This window comes from Anser cygnoides, chromosome 2 (genome assembly GCF_040182565.1).
Source record: "Anser cygnoides isolate HZ-2024a breed goose chromosome 2, Taihu_goose_T2T_genome, whole genome shotgun sequence".
Lineage (NCBI taxonomy): Eukaryota > Metazoa > Chordata > Aves > Anseriformes > Anatidae > Anser > Anser cygnoides.
The window spans coordinates 101,066,439-101,085,655 of NC_089874.1; the positions used below are offsets into that span (position 1 = coordinate 101,066,439).

Genomic DNA, 19,217 nt, shown 5'->3' on the forward strand with positions numbered 1-19,217 from the left:
TAGGGTGAAGGCATGGTTTCAATTCTGCCCTTGAAACATGGATTAAGCAATGTTGCTAATACATATTTGTCCCTGCGGCTGTCAAACATTTCACTGATACTAGACTCTGTAGACAGCTTAATAGCTAGGTCTTCTGTCAATGTTACTGCAGCAGTGTCTCCTTTGCTTTAAGATGCTGTTCAGATTTATTCAAGCAATAGGTGTAACATGATGCTTGGTAAATAGCAGCATCTGACTGTATACTTGTATCATCACTGCTTGCTGACATCCCAAGTGACCAGATGAAATGGATAGACTATGGAAACCAAGTGCTGAGAAGATTCCAGTGAGTGAAAGTTGGAAAGATCATCCGTCTCTTCCCTATTTATGCCTTCTAACAGAGTTACATGCAGAATGTGTTATTATTCTAGAAGTCTCTGAACAATAACTACCATCCAGAGGAGTTGAAAATGTGTGTATCCAACAATATTGGACAAATGGTTTTATTACTGCTGTTAGTATGGTGTTTTGCTGGCGGTGATGCAATCAAAGTGTTGCTGGCTTTCACATAACACTTTGTATTTCACATATGACCTCATTTAATTTCTCTGGATGCTACAGAATAAAATTATCTGTGCAAAGATACTCATTGAAAACATTATGGTATGTGCCCACACATGACGGCAGTATTTTGCTACCTATTGAAATGCAAGGTACAATTGATGGATGACATTTTTCCAAGCTGCAAAATTACAGTTCACCTGTATGGTGGGAGGTGATGAATATTTGGCTTCTCAATGCTATTGCCACTAACTGATGGAAGAGTAATGATTGATATTGCCTCTACTTCACACTTGCTTCAGTTCTCAACTTTGGCTTTCCAGGCTATCAAGCTTTTTCATGATAATTTTCTGCTGGAGCTGATTTTTTTTCTCTTCATGACTGGTGATTGGAAAACTGTCATGATTTCTTCCAAATCTCATCCCACCAGATAAAAATATTTCTGTGTATTATTTTTATTCTTCAACATGTATTTCATCTGCCTAACATTTACAGATAACTAACTGTCCGTGACTGGCAGGATACGATGTGTTTAACGCATCTGAGTCCAGGGCAGATTCTGGGTTAGAGGTCTGCATTGTGAATGAGCCCTTCCTTCTCTGGGAAGCTTTGGACTGCTGCTGTATTTGAAGCAACAAACAACCCAGCCAGCTGCAGAAGCCTTGGCATCATGTAAGCGTACCCAATCTCAAAAGAAATCCACCCATCTCAAGTGAAGCAAATGCATAGATCTTTTGGATTTCCTTTCACATGGCCTGAATTTCTCTTTTCTTCCAATATTGATTTCAGGGCTGAAATAAAATGCCTTTGGACCCTGTTAAACACCATTTTCTGTGCTGAATTAAAAGTGCCAGAATGTTTTAGAATTTAACTCCTGCAATACCCACTACACAAATTACAGTTACATTATACTGTTGATTCTTTCAAGTTCCTTCAGCATTAGTGGTCATGGGCACAATCACACCTTGAAAAACACTTCCCCTGTGTTACTTTACTGTGGTTTCAGACATTCTTTGCTAGCCTCCAGGGACTTGAAGACCTTGGCTCTGACCTACATTTCAGCTAACTCTCCTACTGAGTCTCTGTTTACTTATTCTGCGTTACCAATAATACCTTTATGTCCTTTTCCTGCCTTTCTGCATATCTCCACCAACTATCGATGCCTGTTCAGTCCTCTCTAAAATTTCTGTTTTGCCTTAAGGCAAAGGGAAAAAAAAATGCACTGTGATCAAGCTTATGTGTAATATGGAGAAATAACTTTTTTTTTTTTTTTTTTTTTCCCTCACAGTTCTAAAATTACTATTTGAGAAGTAGGAGAAGATATTCCATACTTGGTATTCCTGTTTTCTATAAAGTGGAGTCTGAAGCACTTTCAAACAATATCAACACATCTTGCAGGCCAAAGAATACTTTCAGATTCTTTTGTTTTGTTTTGCTTTGTTTCGTTTTGTTTTGTTGTGTTAAGAAGTGTCAAAAAGTTAGTGTCCATATTCTACAAACCTTTCTACTTTCCTACCTGGCTGTTTTGAACTGATGATTGAAATAAATAATCTAGGAAGCGCATAGTCTTATTGTATGTCAAGTAGTGACAAATGTAATTTTTAAAAATTTGATGAAATGAAATGGCTTTATTTATCACTGAAAATTCGGTAATTGGCCAGATTGAGCCTGAATTTCCTCTTGGCCTGGGCTGTCCTGCCAAATAAAGAATAGAGAGAATAAATGTAGCTCATAGCTCCTGACTGGGAACTGCTCTTCATTTTCTTCTATCTCCAACATCTAAGCTGACACTGTTTTTTTTGTTTGTTTGTTTATTTGTTTTAAACATTTACTAGTCTCTCCTTACTGACCTTCATATTTTTGCCAGTTCCCTTGGGCATTAAACCTACCGTATCCTGGTTTATTACCTAGTCAACCTCCCATTTTCTCCTCTGTTTGGAGTTTGGTAAGATTGGTTCAATGTTCAGGAAAGAAAAACAAGCCATGGGATTGGCCCAACCAATCCCAAAGGCTGACTACTGAATTACAAATAGCAAATACTGGGAGTACTACTCACGGTGAGCAGTTTATGAGCAATTTGTAGGCTGAAATTGGTTTGCACAAAACATTTATTGGACAGCTTCAAATAGAAAACAAACTTGTAAAAGCTGCAGTTTGTTCATGAACTGCGTTCATGAGTATGATAAATTATGCGGTACAAACTCTTTGCCCACTGTTAACTTCTCCAAGGGAGACATAAGATGCTGCTGATACCACTGGAGAGAGCTTAGGACCCATCACCCCTACTGCACAAGAATATTGTTTAAATGAAAGAACTCATGTGAAATGAAGCAAATGATGGAATAAACATTGTAGATGCAATTGAAGATGTGTGCCAACTTATATGAATTAGAAATGAATGTTAATGTTCCTTAGATCAAGAAATTACCATCTTGTACCTAGTCCCCTATAAGTTCGTAATTCTAAAAATATGATCTTTAAGCTGTTGAAATCGGAAACTGCAGCTGTACTATGTCATCCAGAATATCTAACCCTTCTTTCTTCCCCTCATTCTTCCCCTTCCCTGGACTGCCTCTGATACAAACCTAATGAAGAAGGAAGCACAGTCCAATTGACATGACATCTTTCTGACAGTCATGGTCTGTAGCTCTTTCACTTATGCAAATACGGTTGCTCAAGGCAGGTATTTTGATGTGTCAGCTGTATGTAACGTGAGTGCTTGTAGCTCAAATGACATTCTTCCTTTGCTGTGATAATTGTCCTGCACTCTCTAATGTCTGTGAAGCAGGTGGATCATGAGCTGCTGTTCCAGGTGTCCTGGGTGAGCAGGATAAACAATGAATGGCATATTTTTATCTGAGGGTTTGTTGGTATTGAGTCATTCAGTAGTCTTCTGGGCTGAATTTCATGATTATGAAATAAGGTGAGAAGGGACTTTTGATTAGCTCCTTTAAAAATACGAATTAATTAAAATCTTTCTAAAGTGGAGCTGCAACTCTCATGAACGTCAAAAGCAGTTCCTCTCTGCCTGTGAGGACAGCATTTTGTTCACAGATTGTAACTTAAACTTATTTTTATCTGAAGTACTATGTTGCAAAGGCTCATAAGAGATTTATTGTGATGTATTAAACCATCTGTTCCCAAGGACTCTGCTTCACATTCCAGCACTAACCAATGCTTGTGGTGCTGTGTTTTTGATTCCCAAAGCTCATTTGCCATTTTAACTTGCTTGTAAGGAACAGAGGATTTTCTCTGACTTGAAAAGCAGATATACTGGTCAGGTTTTGAGTAGACTACAGGGGAGCTCAGCTGCAGGGATACTTGCAATTTTTTCCACTAATATTTTTCTTTTACTGTCCAGTTTCCTAACAAAAAGTGGAATCATTAAAAAGTAAAATGCAAAGCAGCAGCTTTTCCAAGATGCAGCAATGAATGGAGAAAAGACTTTGTGTAATGTATCTACTTCTTTTGAGATGGCTAGCTTAAAGGTTTATTTCATGCTTTGTCCTCACCTGTTGCAGCCCATCACATATAGGATTGCTTTTGTATTCTGAGGCCTTCATTTGTGAAGGAATGTCCTTCTGTCTGCAAAGTATTATATCATTCTAATGCACAGTATTATATCCACACCTGCCTGAGGAACTGGAGTCTCCTTTTTTGGGTAGGAGACCAGCAGTACTTGTGGAAATCTGAAGTCAGGTAATGCTTACATATCTCTAGGCATCACAGCCTGGATGGATGTTTGGTATAGCTCAGCAGACCAAGAGGCCTAGAGCACGTGCCTTCTTGTTGAGGAGCTGTGTGGAGGCAGGGAATTACATTTTGGGTGGTTTCCTGTTTGCATGGATACCATATCAAAACATGGCTCCAGAAGCATTTGTCAGAGACAGAAAACTGGTTTGTATGGGTGTATTTTCTGTTTAGCAGGAGATCTGGGGCCTGCAGAGGTTTCTACCAGTAGCTCTGCCACTAAGGGCTGGAAACACAATGTGCTTGCTTAGCCAGCAGAGGACAAACTGACCAGAAGTGTCCATCAGGGCACTTTCATGACTCGGAAACGAGGGAACCGTCTCTTCTTCCAACCTATCAGGGAGCATATGGGGATATGTACTTAGTAACTGCATCATGATAAAACACCAGGGACTTTCTTTGCACAAGGAGACACAGTCTAGGTACAAAGAAATAGGCATGTACGTCTTATCTGAGCATCTTGTGATCTTCCAAGAACATTTTGTGTTTACCTGATGGTATGTAATAAAGACAGCTTCAAACCGAGAAAAGTAGAGATCTCATGCTACCTCAAAAAATTAGGAAGGAAGGACCGTGCTACACTGTGCTACAAAAGCAATGAGGGGCATTCATATTGGAGAGAAAAAAAGAACACAAGATATTTGCAAGCCTATTGTCACCTTTACTGAGGCTGTGGGCTGCAGGAGCAGAGGGCTCTCATCTACATTCCCCCATTGCTATGATCTGCTCAGACTAGGTGGGAACCCAGCTGCTCTGAGGGACTGGGAATATAAAATGTATTTGTCACTGCTCCAAATACAGAACAGCAGAATAACAAGTTTACACAAAGATACGCTGACATGCACCTATTATGCATTAGCTGCAATTTAATCATGTTTACAGCTGAAACACTGAAATTCTCCGGATAAGTCTTGCAAGAAAGATGAAAAATATGAGTGACCTTGTTGCTCCCAAATACCTCTTGAGATGCACATTGAGAATGCAAGTAGCATGTAGTGCTGCTTACAGTGGGATGAACCAGCAGGATTTGGGGCACAATTCCTTTAGTGACATACAACTTTTTGAAACTTTCACAATGTCTACTTTTTGTTTTTTATTTTTATTATTATTATTTTTTAAGTTTATGTTTTTGGTGTCCAGGGTGAGAAATGTTGTAGAAGTGTAGAAATGGACCACTGAGCACACATAACCAAACTGGTATACTATAAAAGGAGGAACTGTTCCTAGAGTCTGCCTGTTGTAAATCAGCAAAGGATGGGCAAAGGAAGTAACAGTTTTTTACAAGTGTCTGTTTGGAAAAGTGATGATACAGTAGACAAGATTTTAGTTGGGAGAGATTTTCTTTTTGTTCTGCTTGTATATTACTTTGTCCAGCCTTGATTTTCATGCACAGTCATGGCTGGAGTGCAGATGACCATATTTTTGACTTAAACAGCTGGTAGGCTCTATGCAGTAAAGGAAAAAGAAAAAGCCAGGAACCACCTCCAAAAATCCTCCCAACAACCTGCTATTTAAAAGGAACATAACTTGTAAGCATACACTGGTCATACTGTTCCTTTTAATCATCAGCATTTTTGTCCTTCAAGGCTCTGCCTTTCTCTCCGTCCCCATTTTTTTTTTTTTTTTTATGAAGGTATCTGGAATGCCGGTTAGACGAGTAGAGCATGGCTACAGGCCCATTTTCAGGCATCTGCATTTTAAACAAGGTGTGAATTATAGTTCTGCAGGAGTAAAAATTTCAGGTACTTAACACATCTCCTTGATGCAAACAAAGCAATCATTTTTCAAGGCTAATTTCTTGTTTTGTGAGAGGATAGACTGTATCACATTGGAAGGAGGACTCCAAGAGGATTCCCTTTCTATTTGAACACTATCTTTGATTTCATAGGAAGGAAATACTAATCAGAGCTGTCCTAGGAATGGGTGAGAGATCCTAAGAGCATCTTCAAGGATTCCCAGGGTAATTCCTGACGATTATATTGTCCACATAGCTAAATTAGCTCTGCTTGTATGGCTTTAGAATTAATGTCCTCTGATATAGCTTTTGTTATTTTGCTATTGCCAAACTGAAGAAGTCAGAGAGCCTACAAAAATAATATATGTTTTGGATATTACTATGACTACCAACTAAAAGATAGTAGAGAAAATAGATTGTTTAACATCATTTCCCTAGTTGCATGCAAAACAAATATTATACAGGCAATTATTATAGAATTCTAGGAAAGTGGACTTCAAGCATACAATCAAAGCAAAATTGGAGCTATTCATAAGCAAATATTTAATGTAACTTGAGCTTTCTGAGTTTTTCATTTTGACTTGAGTGTTGCTTTGTTAATCTAGCTAGAAGCACAAAATTATTATTTAAGTGTCTGTCTAGGTGCTTGGTGAAATCAGGACTGATATTTTTCATTAGTGCAGGTTAAGTTTTCTACCTTCAGTAGTACGGGATACAGCAGTGAATCAGGATTATGCTACACTAGTCCTAAGGTTAGTTTTGTAGCATAAAGTATTTCATTTACATGCTCTAGTTTAAAAGGTAGCATTTCTGAGCAATGGAAGCCTGCACCATACAGCCTTGTTATAATATCTGGAATATTGCACTTTGGGAGTGAACTAGAAGCTGTGAGTGCTGACACAATGATTGAACACATGATCTTATATTTACAATATGCTATCTCATTTTTAATAGAACTTACGCAGCAAAATATTACAGACAAGGTGCTGATATCTTGCCTTTCTGAAGGCTAGCGTTTGAAGCCAGTCTCACAAGGTATTCAACTGGATTCTCACTATATGTTCTTTTTCCCCATTCTTCTCCTTAAAAAAAAAAAAAAAAGAAAAGAAAAAGAAAAAAAGGTGCTGCTTCTGGTCTCTTGAATGATTATTATTCAAAATATATGATATTGTAATTCTGAAGAGTGATTATATAATAGATGCTTCAGTAATCCTGTTTTACTTGCACAAAATCTCTAGTTACTCTACTCTCTTCTTTCTTTTCTAAGCGCTGGATTTGTAAGGGCTGCTCCTATATGCCTTAGCCCTCCCAAAATAGATCTCCCTCCAGAAGAAGTTCTCATGCCTGGGGAAATTCCAGCTTACAGTTGGTAAATCTATTCTGTGGTCAAAAGAGAGAGGGGAGATTAGAAAAAAAAAAAAAAAAAGAGCTGGAAATGTATTAAAAAAAAAGAGATAAGGTAAAAAGCAAAGACAGAACCACACTGAATATGAGGGTGAGGTCCTGAGAACTCCCTGTTAAATGAAGCAATTCACAAAACATTTATGGTTGCTTTTAGGAACCTAGAATTTGTCAGGTGTTATGAAGCAACAAGCAGCCGGCACTAGACAGAAAATGTCCTTAGACAAAACTACTGATGCTAGCCAAAAATCTGTGCAGGAGTTATTCCTAATGTTATTTCTTTTCCCTAGCCATCTGAACGTAGATTTGTAATTTTTTTTTTTTAATGTACTGGAGGAAATGAAGCTTTTGAATTTGTACCCAGAATGCTCCTTCACTGAAGTATGTACACGTTTTTCTAACTTGCAGATGTACAAAAACATTTGAGAAACTCTCAGAGCCATTGATAATGTTACTGGGTAAGAGGTTTTATGTACCCTGTGAAAGCAGTTTACTTGAGCAGGACCTTCCCCAGAACATGTCATGGCCTACAGTTGCATCCCTGGGAAATAATATCTACTGAGATTTTTGTAGACTAAGCTATATATACACCTGTTTGGCCATATCGTGGGCATCATGGACCTCAACCTGTCTTTACAGAAGATTTTGGTGGTGAAGTTTCCACACAAAGGAAAATCACCTTGTGCAAGAAGAATTTCAGTGGCACTCATTTAACCTAAACTGCCATTCTGCTATCTGCCTGGAAGGACACAGGTGAAAGAAAGAAAATGTGACAGATGTAAGCTTTACATATCACTGCAGTAAAGAAAATCAGATCCTTTCTTCCACTTACATGAAAATATTGCCGATCAATCAAAGTATGTCTCTCTGAAATAATCACATCCTTTGATTACAGTCTCTTCTTTTGATACTTTTGTATTGAAAAACACACGCTTGCATCACTAAAAATCTGAAATGATTCATTTGGAAGATAGCCAAACAGTACATTTTTCCTCATTGCTGTAACTTTTGTCTTCATTTTTTGCTGAAACAAAATTTTGGCAAAAACCCATGTAAGTTTTCAGAGCAACTTATTTTGGACAGTCTTGAATTTTCCTTTGAAAAATGATTCTATCAGAAGTATTTGCAGCTAGTTGTAACAGCAATACCCTCCACTTTTTTTTTTTTTTTGACCATTCAGTCTCTATACTCATTTTCAGGAAAATAGATATTCTATTTTTGTGTGTGTGTGTGTGATTGTGTGAATTTGTTAGTGTTAGTAATAATAATATTAACTATAATAGTAACATATAGTAACATACTATATTAAGGTGGATGTACAGAAATTACTCTTGTAAAGCTGTAATGATACACGTGAAATCTTTCCATCATTCAGGAAAAACAAGCAAACAAACTAACAACAACAACACACAAAAAAATAAAATATTAATGCAAGGTTCCAGTGATTCTCCTAAGAGTGCTTCAACCCACACCAGAGCATCACCGACTTATTCCAGATCATACAGAGTTGTGTTATGCTTTCTACTGTGTCTGCATTTCTATGATGGAAAACCACCCCAGCCTTCTTTGACAGCAATAGTTTGAAGCAATGGAGAAAATGGAGAAAAATAGATTTGAACTTGGTGACCTTGGGTGGATGCAAACACAGGAATATTTCATTAATGTGATTTAATACCCTAGTTGAAAAAAAAATCAAAATAATTTGGGGAATTATTATTATATTGGGGAATTTTTAGGAAACCTGAATAGAATTGTGAAATTGAAATAGATTGTTGAATACTTACAGTTCAAACTAAAAACATTCAGATTTTACATGTATTTAGAAAATACTTAAAAGAAGATTGCCTTAGTATTTTGAAATAAGCGGAACTTGGATTGATTTACAAGCTGTAGCATGAAATAAATATTCTTTTAAAATATACTTCAGATTTATATGATAAACCTTCAAGAGTATGTTCACCCAGAAGATCGCAAAATGTGTCTTTTACCTTTTTCAGTATAAAGCACATTACATTAGTTGGCTTTTTCTATATTTTTTTTCAATGTTTTTTTCCTTCTTGACTATTCTTAAAATGGAGGAAGAAAAGCACAAGCTGCATATTCATGTTGACAGTGATAAAACATTTCTTACCTTTCATGACACTATATAATAGACAGGTAAAAGATGGATTTTTTTGTTTTATGAAGTTTAATTTGTTCTGAAAAATGAAACTATACAATTACATCTGTATATTTTTCATATAAAGCAATATCGAAATATCTTTTGTGATTTCTGGATATTTTCTTAAGTATATGAAACTTTCTGTATGAGTATTATTTGAGCCTCTATTACCTTTTCTACAAATATCTATACTTGCATTAATCATATTTATTGTAGTTCTATATTGTGAGTATTTAAAGCTGAAAAGATAAGGCATTCTAATAATTCAATTCTTATATTATTTTCAACAGATATTTTTAGTTTTGCTAAAGATGATAATTTTCTTTGAAATTTCTCTAAATTAAATTAAGCATATATATATATATGCTTTAAACAGATCACAGAGTTGTGTAGCTTTGGCTGAAGAGCTACGTATTTTGATTGGAAATAAACCTTCATGAGAGTTGCAGTGCTATTGTTCTTTTGCCTCCATTCTCTTTTAGGGACAGGCTCCCCAGATACAATGTATTTCCAACTGGTGCACTGTAGCCAAAGACACACACTGCGCAATGCTTCCTTCCTTTGCGTTGTCCTAAAGCGAAGGTTATAATGAGTTTCTGAGGGTGAAAGCTGTCTGCAAGTGACCAACAGAAGAGAACAAGAAAGGAGAACACACAATGTCTGATAACATATATATATATATATACATATATATATTTGTGGCAACTTAGGAGTATTTCCACATCAACATGTTCATAAATTTGGTAGAAAATATTTAGTATTTGAATTACCACTAAAAAGTAACAAATTTTCCTAGAAAATGCTGACTTTTAAATGAGCTCTATTCCAGACTTAAGCCAGAGGGCTGTTACCTTCATGAAAAGTCTTTAAATAATGTTTTAAAATATTTCAGCTATCTGGGTCATACTCTGCAGTCTGCAGCTCAGTATTTTGATGTCTTGAGGTTCCAACTGAACTGACTTGACATAACATGCCTATCTTCCACATTCAGTCAGAAAACCAAAGAATTCTGGAAAAGCCTTCAGCATGGATGGCATCTCCATACTGGCTTTCCCACATTTATTGTATTCCTCTCAGAGATTATTTTGTCCAGAAATTGAAATTGCACAAGAAAAGGTCTTTTTGTCCTGAAGACTGTTGATCCTTTGATAGCTGATTCATGCTTGGTGAAAGTAAAAGTGATCTGACCTAAATTTTTTTTTTTTTTAAACAAACGAAAAACCAACCAACCAAAACACAACCCAGATATAAGTACTGTTTTCCATTACTGTGGTATGTTGAAGGTCTGTCTTTCTAAGGATAGGAAAAGAGGAAAAAAATGTGGGATTTCCATGGAAAATCCGCTTCAGAGAAGTCAGTGGGAATCAGTGACAGCAAGCAAACAGCAGCACAGCAAGCAACAGAACTGTGGCACAACCTACAGTTGTCTGAGTCATCCTCAGAAAGATGTTTGCATGATATACATGATTTATTTATTTATTTTTATGTGAGCCCTCTTTATGACATTTTGAAACTTATGAATCAGATCTGATTAATAACCTCGAATAAGCTGCCAGTTGAGACAAATCCAAAAGAAAAAGAAAAGAAAGAGCTTTAAGATTTTAATCTCAACCAGTTTGTGTAACACTATGCAGCACAGATGAAGGAATTGATCATGAAGAAAGGACCTTGTCGTCAGGAAGGATTTTTACCCATACTTGTCCTTCAGCTTATTTTAGAACTGAGTTTTAGTCAGTCACTAAATTGATCTCTGTTACGCTACTTTCTGTTCCATTTGCCTGATATTTCAAATTTTGTCTACTTCACTTACAGCCTGTTTTGCTTTAATGATGTTTTTAGCTGATTGATTTAGCTGTATGTTTGTTGGAGGCTTGTGATAGTCACATACCCCATATCCAAAATTGAGAGGTTTACAAAATCATTTTCAATTTCCATTTTGGTATAAGGGGGATCAAAAGGATTTATTTTTTTTTTTTACTTTCTTAACAAATAGAATTTAAAAATATGTTAAGAATTTTATGAAATCTCCGCACACCCTTCTGGAGATCTATCTTCTACACAGACAGAATTCATGCTGTGTTTGCTTCTTTTGTTTCATTTTTGGCTGTGGTTCCTGTCCTAAGATTGCCTTCATACACAAGTGTCTTGGCTGGAATTTTTTTCTGCCTAAGAAGCTGAATTTGCAAAGCTCATCCTCTTCCTGGGTGCATCTATTTTAAACACCTAAATGTAGTCAACTTGTGCCTGGCTTTTCAGCACTCCTAAGCTCCGGAAACTTTCAGTTCAAATTATGGGTGCTGAGACAAACATCAGATGGCAGATCTCAACCTACTTCCAAGATTGTCTCTGGAATTTTGGCTTAGTTTGCATAGCACATTTGATGCTTCCCAGATTTCAGATGAAAATATTACAAACAACCTCTTCTTTGTGTCCTTAATCTTTTCCCAATGAAGGTTGTCAGAAGAGGATCTCAGATGCTTTCCTTGCCCAAAGGTTGTTCAAGTATACTAGACAAGGCTGTGCTGTTTCACCATGGTACCTATGCTTGTGTATCCTAAGAGTAGGATGAGTGCTTTTAGTAACAAATATACAGATCACACTACTTTATATCTCCTCTTTTATCAACAGGATGTGAAAGGATCAATGTGAAGGTTCAGATTCTTGTATACTTCACTGGAGAGGCTGATCCCAACAAACGGGCTGGAAGACAAGTTCATTCCATTCCTTGTTTATAAACACCCCCAAAATCTAAGTCCTTTTGATCCTTCAGAATAGTGCTTTAATACAAGACGAATCCAAATTCATGCATTCTGAATCATGAACACAATTTCAGAATTAGATTTTGCATGGATTCTGGTTTATTTTAAAGTGATATACAAAAGAAAAATAAGTATCAAATCCCTTGAACCCTGGAAAACAAATTTAATGACAAAATATGGTTACCTAAGAAAGTGTTGATATCCCTCAGCTGAATATAACAATTTACTTTCTGTAGATTATACCATCATGCACATACTCTAGACAGCTAAAACTGCTTTTTTGTCTTTTTTTTTTTTTTTTTTTAAGATACAATTTATGTTTGAAGAAACAAGTTGGTGGTCACTTCCTGCCATTCTTTGGTTTGTTGCATGGAGAGCAAGCCTGACTGAACAAGCCACTGCAAAGTTTCCACATGTAAATGTTTGTAATTATGCATTTGTAAATGATCAAACACAATTAAACCTTGAACTAAGAGGTCCTTCTCCACACTGCAGATTAAAAAAATCTTTTTCTGTATATCCAGTACTGGATAGAAATGAATGTGAGGAGAACCTTGTCCTGTGCAAATTTGGCCTCTCCTGATGGTTCTCTTCACCCTATCTCTGTGAAATTACCCTTGGAAACAAAACAGAAAAATACAGTGTAGAAAATGATGTAGCTCTGAACCTTGGTGTAATTAACTTCAGCACTTACCTGAGAGACTGTTCAGAATAGTTATTTGCTGTATTTTGTTTAGGTATTCCTGCTGCAGAAACATTTTTAAAATGAGGACTTTATTCCCACTGATCCTTATTTTCAATTATTTTAAAACAATACATTAAAAAGCTTTGTAATTGATAAAATACTAACTTGACTGAATTTTCACGTTTGATTACTGACCACTGCTAGGAAGCCAAGTTTCCTCCATTTGCCGTAAGTAGATGAAAGCATGACACCTGGGACTTTCACTCTTTGGCCCAAAAAATAATTCATATTCATTTTGAGATAAAATGTTCCGTTTAGTCCTTATCTAATTACTAAATAGATTCAGTAGCCTAAAATCTTCAATCAAATCCTAACCCTAAGCCTTCATATAATTTTTCCTTCAGTTAATGTCCTGCTCAAACAAGAACTATTTATTAGAATGATCCCTCTGGTTTAATCAGTTATATTTACATTAATAAAAATAAGGTACAGACCCTGTCCTATGCTAATTGAACATCTAGCATTCTCCTAGTGCTCTCACGGTTGCCTGTTAGTATTTGTAAACAGCATATCAGTACCTGGTTACCACTGCATCTGCAGCTATACGCGATGCCTTGGCATGGCAGAAATAAATTATAGACCTCCAGCATTTCTTTGCATTTAATTCGAGATTCTGTGGGAACTATTGTTGATTTGAAATTTGAATTTAGAACATCAATATATGAAAAACAACTTAAGGGGGTTCATAGGATGTGAGAAAATGGCCTCAAATTGCATCAGGGGAGGTTTAGATTAGATGTCAGGAAGAATTTCTTCATGGGAAGAGTGGTTAGGCATTGGACCAGGCTGCCCAGGGAAGTGGTGGAGTCACAGTTGCTGGATGTATTTAAGAGATGTGTGGATATGGCACCTAGGGACATGGTTTACTGGTGGACTTATAGTGCTAGATGATGGTTGGACTTGATGATCTTTAGGTCTCTTCCAACCTAAGTGATTCTATGATTTCATGATTCTATGATCTCTCATATTCTATGGGCAGGACCTCTTGTCTTGAGTTTCTGAATTTACTTGCCTGTTTCTCAATGTGCAGTTGTAGTGGAAGTTATGTGGACAGTTAATACATGAGATATGGTGAATTTTTTTACAAGATCTTTCAATAATTCCCATGATACGGTGCAATTACTACTGTGTGTGTCACTGCACAGTAACAAACAATGTATCACCGTTTCTCTCTATTCGCAATAACTATTATGCATAATAAAGCTGCTATCCTACTTTCCTTCCTTTTTTATCTTCCTGTAAGTCCATTATATATATATATATATATGTATAATTTTTCTATTTTCCTCTGTCTGTTTCTTGTACAGGACCAAGAACCTTGTGCTTAAAGAATGATCATAAAAAGAGGGAGAAGATCAACAGGAAGATTTTATTTTAATACAACAATCCATAAAGAAATTAAATCTCTTGTGAGAAAGAAACCTTTGATTTTAAAGTTAAAATTCTAACAGAAGGTTTAAGGTTTGAAATAACAGATTTTTATATTAAAGCTAAGCTCAGAACTGATTGAAAACTAGGGCACATAAGGCTTCTTAGACCTCTTTCTGCCATCTATCTTCACTTCAACAAGTATGTGAAACATGAATTCTTTAGATATATAAACTCTCATATCTAAGCAAAACACTGGTAGAGGACTCTCTAGGAGTACTCCAGCTGCCAAATCCAATGCTTTCCATAATCAGGCATCAGTCTGGAGTACAGCGTGATGTACAGCTGTAGTGATCCTTGTGGGTGAGCTTCTTATGGCCACTGAGAGAGGGAAGATGTGTATGTTACTGTTACTTGATCCATCAACAGCCTTCAACACCACCAGTCCCTTGGGTGCAGCTGATTCACTTACAGGACCTGGCAGGCCTGGATGTGCAGCTCTGTGTGGACTCTGCATGTTCCTCTTGGACAGATAACAGAAGACCCTCCGTCATGGGATATGTAGCTTTCAATCCCATCTTCTGCCTTTGCAAACGTATTTGTGGGATCTATCATCAAGAGCACTCGCACAGTTGCCTGTCTACTTTTGCAGAGGCAGTCAATGTTATTGCCCAGATGCCCCAGTGCTGGTGAGAAAAAAGTACATGGATGAAAAGAAGCTGGATCCAATTCTTTGTGGATAAGACACGGTGAGTTTCACAGGGAAAGGGAATACTTCAAGGATCTCACCTTTTGTAGAAGGTTTACCCTACTGATCATCAGCATGATTCACAGATCCAAACTTCAGCTGGGAGTGCTGTCACTCACAAGTGCACAGGTGGCAATGCTGAGGAAAGTCTTCCTTTTTAAAGGGCTAGAAAGAAACGTATGCTCATTTGCCTGGAGTGATTGACTAACTTCAGTGATCTGCCTATTAGTTGTCTCTGGCTTACAACATTTCAGTTCATTTTCTCTTGGGCTGCCTATGAACGAAATATGGGAAGTGGATCAATATGCTCTGGTCTTTTAGAAAAATGAGGCCAAAGTGAAAATGTCACACGAGTTACATACACAGTTTTGACTTTTCTTTTGATATTTCACTCTTCAAAACCAGCCTGGTGTTTGCAGTACTTGGAAGATAGTCCTGTGCCCACTGTGGGGGGGATGCTGCAGACAATGGACCTTAAGAGTATTTATCTTGGAAATGGATGTAGGTTCTTCTCCACAGAAAATCTTCACCATCAATGACCAAGCAAATCTTCAGTTTTCCCACTGTAGAAGGAGCAGTAATTTTTCCTTTTACAATTGTCACAAGCAAGAAACTGCATGAACAAATCAAACACTTCTTGAAAAAAGAAAAGGAGTGCTTTTTTTTTTTTTTTTTCAGACCAAAATATTAATTTGAAACTTGATTCTGTGATGGTAATAATATGCTATAAAATCCAAGACAGGAATCATTAAAAACCACAATTAACAATGGTGCAGACCTCAAAAAAAGAGAAGATACAACAATAGTAATTTTGAATAATAGTTTTTAAATGACAAAAATCAATGCATACTAATACGTGCAGTAAAAAAAACCTCAACTGAATTAGCTGACAAAGAGTGAACAAACTACAACACATCATGGTTGCAGAAAAGCTTTCATATAAAGTAAACCAGTGAGAATACAAATGAGAAACTGCTGGCACATGTTCTGTGTAAAGAATAAGATGAAGTATCCCAAGCTGCGTCAATTATTAAAACTAAAGTCTCAAACTTTGACACATGATCTAGAAATCATAAATAACACTTTCAAAGAGCACTGTCAGACACTCTAATCTTCCAAGTTGCTTTAAACAGGAGATAAAGTTTGTAAACAAAAGCACTTTATTGAAACTTTCACCAGATCAAAGTGTAACCCTAGACTTAGTAAGAAATAATAAATACTGCTAAAGCCTAACACTGGAAAAAGTAACATGCTTAGATGAGCTGCCAGTAACCATTCATTGAGAAATCGTACATACACATCTGAACTGTGATTGGAAGTGTTTAACTGAACATTTGAATCAAAAAACATACTATTACACAACTTGACAATCGCAATGAACTGTCTTTCCTATGAATCTGCTGCATTGGAAATCTGTTTTAAACCCTGGACTAGATTAATTTACTGTTGCTGAAATAATACACTTCTGCACCCAAAGTGCGCATACAGGCACTCAAATCTCTAGCAAGCCTTAAGTGAAGGTTTAAAGAGGAGCAGAGGCCTGCTGAAGCACTTCTTCAGCTCATCACAAAGGATTTCCATTAGGAAACCTTGCCCACAAAGATCAGTCTGGATTATTTCCATTGTACTTCACTGAGGATGATTCAAAGTTGTATGTTTATTCACCATGAGAATTTGATAATGTAGGTTTGTCCATTCAATTGACTGGGAAACTCTTGATTCATTAAAATGGAAATATTTTTGACTGTTCTTAAATATAAAAACGAAACCAAACACCACCACCAACAAAAAAACCCCCACCAATACAAAAACAAAACCAAAAACAAAACAAAACCCCACAACAACAACAATAGGAAAAACTACAACAATAACAACAACAACAAAAACACACATACAAAAAAAACCCCACACTCTTCATTTTAGAAAGACCTTCATAAAAATTGGATTAAAAATATTGTGTAATATCCTGACCAGGTGTGTACATACTAGCAATTTAAACTCGCCCTTTTTAAAACGACACCAGGGAGCTAGACAAGGCTGTCCATTACCCTCCTTTCTTTTTACAATTGTAATTGAACCTTTAGCCTTATTTTTCAGCAACCAAGAACTGCTTCATGGAATGAAATTAGGAAACCCCATAAATATAGTTTCATTGTATGCAGATGACATATCGATTTGCTCCTGTAATCCCAATCATAATCTGCCTCTAATTTTACAATGGATTGGTTTTACATCACCTCGGGCTTCTTTGCAGATACTGTGATAAAACCAATTTTCTTGAAATGACCACTCAGTTGTAGAGCCTATTTGACCGAAGTATGATCAGGTGAGATGGGATTCTAGATACCTATAAATAATTGTTTGTTAAGTTAACAACCACATATAACTAAAAGTTGTACTCCCCTAAGTAGAGTGGGAAATTATTTTAGACTTGTCCTCTTTTTTCTTCAAACTTTGTTTTTGGAACTATAAAACCAATGGATATGATAAACCTTAACTTTTTTTTTTTAATTATTATTGTTTTTTTAAATCTATTTCAGTATCTTTCTTTCTTAGTACAGTATATATTCTGGCTTTATTATTTTAATATTTTGCCACTTTGTACAGATGAAATATTTAAGGTCTGTTTCTAAGCCTTGTAGTCATTCTTAGAAAAGGGTGGGTCAACTTCAAAACATTTTTAGTTATTTCTTGTTAAAATTGTAGTTCATTCTACTCCAGATGACTATAGCTGCAGAACTGAGACACTATTCCTGTAGCACATAGAATACATTATAACAAACAACAATGACAAACCTGTATGCTGAAATTACTGAGAGATATCTGAGACAAACCCCCTGCTTCTGGAAAGGATGGGAAAAATTTTATGCATTTTTCTTTTTTTATTCCATGAGCAGTTCTCAGAGTAAATTCTTAGAGCTTTGTCTATTTATTTGGACGAGCTTGAAAGATTGGAACAGATACCCAACATTTGGCAATGCCTTTCAAAGTCCAAATATTACATATGTCAAGGTGTTCAGCAATTAGACCAGTCTGGCCTATTGTTTTGCTGTCAAACAGTATTAAATGTGAAATTTTCAGCTGAACATCATACAAGCAGATTATGTAATGTTACTCTACAAAAAGATTATTAAACAGATATATTGACAAAGTTTTTTTTTTTTTAACAATTTAACACTAAAATCAGGTTATTTTAACAAAAGCTTTAACTTTTAGAACTTTTAGAGCTTTATTTTTTAGAATAGGTTTCCTCTGTTTGGAATAAGATTCAATGGTGACTCGTTCCAAACATATATTGATTTTCTTTAATGTTACACAGGTTATAATTAACTCTTTAAAGAATAGCTTCATTTCAGACAAATTTGTCACTTAGTTGTCAGAAAATATGCATTCCATAAAACACTAGTGTGTGACAGAATGTCCTACATTAGTTATTTGAAAAGGAGAGTAACAAAATGGAAAACTCGCACAGATGGCTTCTGCTCCCAAGTTTTTCTTTTAATATCAGCTGGACTACCTGCTCTTTACTAATTGTGCTCACACATGAAAACAATACTACTTTCTTCTACATGTGTCATGCAGAAACTGAGCAAGCAAAGTTTTCTACCAGAGAAGCTAAAAGCAACATCACATTAAAAAAACTGGAAAGCTATAACGTTCATTTTAAGCTTTCACAGTTTCTATAACATAGGTGATTATTTCAAGACACAAGACGTTCTTTATATTAATCCTCAGTGCTTTATTCTATTTGTCTGGCAGTGTGTATCTAGTGAAGACTAGACTGTAGGTCAGAATGATGCAAAATTAACCGAAGTCAAAATCAGCTATTGCACATCCAGTATGATACTGAAGACAGTTAAAGCCAGAATGATGCTTTCTCTAGCAGTTCAGCATTTAATGTTAACTCCCAACAGTCAGGCAGAGGGGCTCTTTATAATGCATATAACTTTTTCTTGACACAAAAACTATGATCAAAACAGATGGCTTGAAGTACCACTAGCATAAACCAT

The 19,217-nt window shown here is 36.2% G+C and overlaps 1 long non-coding RNA gene across 6 annotated transcripts in view; it reads left to right on the forward strand.

Moving 5' to 3' along the window:
* LOC125184730 (uncharacterized) overlaps window positions 1–18,339 on the forward strand; it is a 60,512-nt gene extending 42,173 nt beyond the window's left edge. For 4 of the 6 annotated variants that reach the window (XR_007169111.2, XR_007169109.2, XR_007169106.2 and 1 more), the window contains one exon: window positions 14,399–18,339. This is a non-coding gene — a long non-coding RNA (uncharacterized lncRNA). Of the gene's footprint in view, window positions 1–12,653; window positions 12,762–14,398 lie in introns of all 6 variants that reach the window. The other 2 variants (XR_007169112.2, XR_010829577.1) reach the window with 1 other exon arrangement.
* Window positions 18,340–19,217: the final 878 nt, after the last annotated feature.